We start from the raw sequence: 3,890 nt of genomic DNA on the forward strand, positions 1-3,890 counted from the left end.
CTGTTGAAGGAAAGAGGATAGGTGAACCTTTTGTAAATAAGCAAATGACACTATGGAAACACCTTATTTTGTATCCTTGATTCCTTCTTCAAAAAGAATATGGACCATGTAGACCTCAGATTTTGCTATTGCTCAGCAAAGAAGCAGAAATGCATTCTGCATTGCTGTTCTTATGCTGCTGTATCTGTACTGTGCTTTGCACAAAGCTCCACTAGATCTCTGAAGAGTAAAACAATTAAATTGCAAGATTTTCTCATAGGCTTTTAACTTGCCGTACAAAATTTACCCATACAACTCTTATGGGGTGATGCATGTAAATCAATTTGTGCACATAAAACATATGGCTAAAGTGAGTATTCAAAAGGGTCTTTTAGAGTTTTGCCATTTATAATTTGCTCACAAATATTGACTCCTGCTGAGCCAAGGGAGGAATCTGGTGGAGTGGGTGGGCCTGGATCCCCCTATCTCCTGCTGCCAACACCTCACCGGGGGCAGGGGGTAGCTTCTCCCCACCTTAGACCTAGAGGCTTGCAGTTGTTCACCAGTCACTTGAGTCAGAATGCTGCTCAACTGAGACTGCAGGTTTGCCATTCTCCTCACCTGAGGCCCTGAGCAACCCAGACTGGCAGAATCGTGGCCAGCATGAATTTAATACTTCATATATATTTCCCCAAAATGTAATTTGGCCATTTGTTAGTGATATGAATATATGTGAAAGGGAATGGGAGATAGAATAAATGCACTGGATTTTTTTTTGTAATTGTAAATGGCAGTGTAAGCAGTAGTAACTTTTTCATATCAATGCAAACTTTACAATATCTTTAAACTGAGTTCTTGTGATACAATCAAAGTACAGTAACATTGTCATGAAACAATCCAGGGTATGAACAAACATATGTTTCCCAACAGAGATATTCTTTAGTTAAAGGTCAGAAAAAAATCTCTAGGGTAATTTAAAGTAGTCATTCTAGATTGGGGGGATGCCAATAAGAGAGGATCCTAAGACAATTTGAGCAAATATAATTTATCTGGGGGAATGCAGTTTAGTCTGCATTTATGAGCTGGAGTTTTAACTTTGAAATTTCAGTTCTTCATGAACATAAGACAGAACTGATTGCTTACAAAGGGTCTATATTTGGAGTGTGGGGAGAGAGAAGAGGAGAAGAAGGATTTCTGTATAAATGAGGGCTTATTTTATATGGACCTAAACATTTTCTGATGTCAGATGTGACACAATTACTGGGCTCACTGTACAGGAGTCTATAGAATCTGCAAAGCTTTTAAAGCCCTTTGAATAGTAATCCCAGCATTTGTAGTTCTATGTTACCTAGAAATAACGAGTGAGAGAGAGAGAGAGAGACTGTTGACATGAAATAAGCCAAAGCAGTTTTGGAATTTATGCTCTGGTACATCAGCTTCAAAGGGAATTTACAGCCAATGAGGAGGCAAATTGTTCCTTCTTAGACAAGTTGGAAGTATTGCTTTAAGGTATCTGTGGTAAATATTTTTATTCATGTAGCTTGTCTGTATCTTTTAAAATTCCTACAGGCTTAAAGTTAGTTAATTGGGGTTTCCACTTTTAAAACGCAATGGCTTTGTAAGCATAGCACTTGTCATAAGACTAGCGTGTCTGCTACCTACTGTAACCACATACAAATGATTTTTTTTTCTCTTCCAAATGCTAAACACAGGCTCTGTTTCTATGAATCTATCTTTAGCTAGGTGATTATATGGCTGTTGTCACTGTAGTATCTGAGGGCTGAGATGACAATGCAACCTCTGAAATCCCTTGTCTTTTAACATGCATAAACCAGCAAAATCTAAATGGATTTGTAATGTTTAAATGTAATATTACAGACCAAATGATTCCCCTTTTCTTGGGCAACAGAGTAGAGCCTGAAGTTGTTTCTCTTGGTAGGGAGTGGGGTGCAGGTTGGGAGTGCTGAAGTGTTCCTCTGCCACAGTGGCTACAGAGTTTGCACTTTAGGGTTAGTTGAGGGAGAAAATTGAGATGCGGACAGGAGAGCCAGCAGCACCTCCCCCTCCCCCAGATTGTCTCCATCGCCCAATAACGCTGTATAGAAAATCCAGCATCACTTAATACTGTCTGGGCCAGCATTTGCTTGTGAGAGTCTCTTCTCTATACTGAATGTACTCATCCTCTTCTTTACTTGACAGGGGAACCTCCACGGCAGCAGGGAACTTGTGTTCAGTCTAGTTCTGTACTGTGAAGGACTCTAGAGGAGGGGATAGTGGCCCTCTGTATGGTTCCCTGGCTGGATGTAGATGCATGCTCAGAAGGTTTCTAGTCCTCACCATAGATTATTTCCCCATGATCAAGCTATGAAAGTTACATCCATGTTACTGGGGGCCCAATGCAAAAGACTAAAGACTCCACACTAAAGATAATGGGGAGGGGGGTCTCTCCTTTGACTTCAGTGGGCTCTGGATCAGCTCACTTATGTTTAGTTCTTATACTGCATTCCCTGCCATGGTTATTGAAAGACAGAGCTCCAGTAAGCACAATTTGTGCTCATATACAGCTGGGGGTTGTCTTTGCAGGCGTTTGGCTAGTAGGACTGCTTGTACTGATGTTTTGTCCACACCTGAGCAACAAATCAAGCCAAATTTTAAAAACTGCCAATGAGTGTGTGTGTTTGTTTTAAATACAGATGACACTTTTGTGGTTTGAATTATTTTTGGGAGGGGAGGGGGGTTGATAGGTGTGAGGAGTGCTCAGGTTACAGGTCTAGTGACTCATTCTTTACCCTTGATTTGTATAGTCCTTTAATAATACAAAACTACAGCAGCTGGATGATGTTTCTATGACAAACCAAAACACTGGGAATGCAAATATAAGCTTAGCTTTGAGTTGAATTGTTTTTTCTAGCATCACCCATGAACAATCCTGTACCTCAGGCTGCAAGAATGAATTTTACAAAGCTTGATTCAGAGAAGCAATCAAAAGTCCCAGTGCTAATCCACACATTTTTTTCTAAATCTCTAGCAAAGCCAGGCTGTTTCTTGAAACTTCCAGTACTTCCTCATTAGGGACTTGTTGTAAATACCACTATAGAGACTCCTTTTGCTATATTATCACACTTCTCTCTTTGGTTAACAGGAGGGGTCTGAAAAAATAAACAATAAAATGAACTCTTTTAAATCTCAAAGATAGTTTGTGGTTTGGGTGAGATTTTGATTCTGTTTATATTTTAACCAAACCAGTGCATTCCTTTCTAATTCAATAGTCTTGATAGAATGAGACTTTATTGGCTAATTTGCATCCTGTTGAGAAATTAATTGGAAGAGGTAGGCAGTGAAGCAATGGACTGAACATACCTGGGACTACATGAAATGAATGTCAGAGCCTTCTCATTTCAATTTAATTTTGCATTTCGGTCCAATTCAAAACATATTTTGCCATGGTTTTCTAGCTGAATAATTTAAAATCCCTTGACTGTGACTCCAAGATTCCAAGTTATATAAATCTTTTGTGTCTTACTAGAAAAAAGGGGAAAAAATTGGATAAGGGTTGCTAAAGCTGAATTTTAGTCTCTGCAGTCTTATTATCATCAGCCACTCAAGACCTGCTTTTCTAGTTCATCAACTGGATTATTTACACCGTCATATTTCAAAAGTGAACCTAGAGGTCCTGGTTGCCTAGCCCATATGTTAAAATAACAAAATAAGCCTATAAATATATCCACTTCAGTCCCAACACCCCCTCAACAGCATTTGGAAGGAGGAGAGAGAGAGAGAAAAAAAGATGATCACTGCAGCTTGCCTGAAGAGTAAACAAAAGTTCCAAAGCCAAGACCCACTTGCAAAGAACAGGATTAAAGCACGGCAGGAAGAGCTCTTTCATATTATTCCACACACTGTAACCATTT

The sequence above is a fragment of the Pelodiscus sinensis genome, chromosome 5 (genome assembly GCF_052426305.1).
Source record: "Pelodiscus sinensis isolate ZL-2025 chromosome 5, ASM5242630v1, whole genome shotgun sequence".
NCBI lineage: Eukaryota > Metazoa > Chordata > Testudines > Trionychidae > Pelodiscus > Pelodiscus sinensis.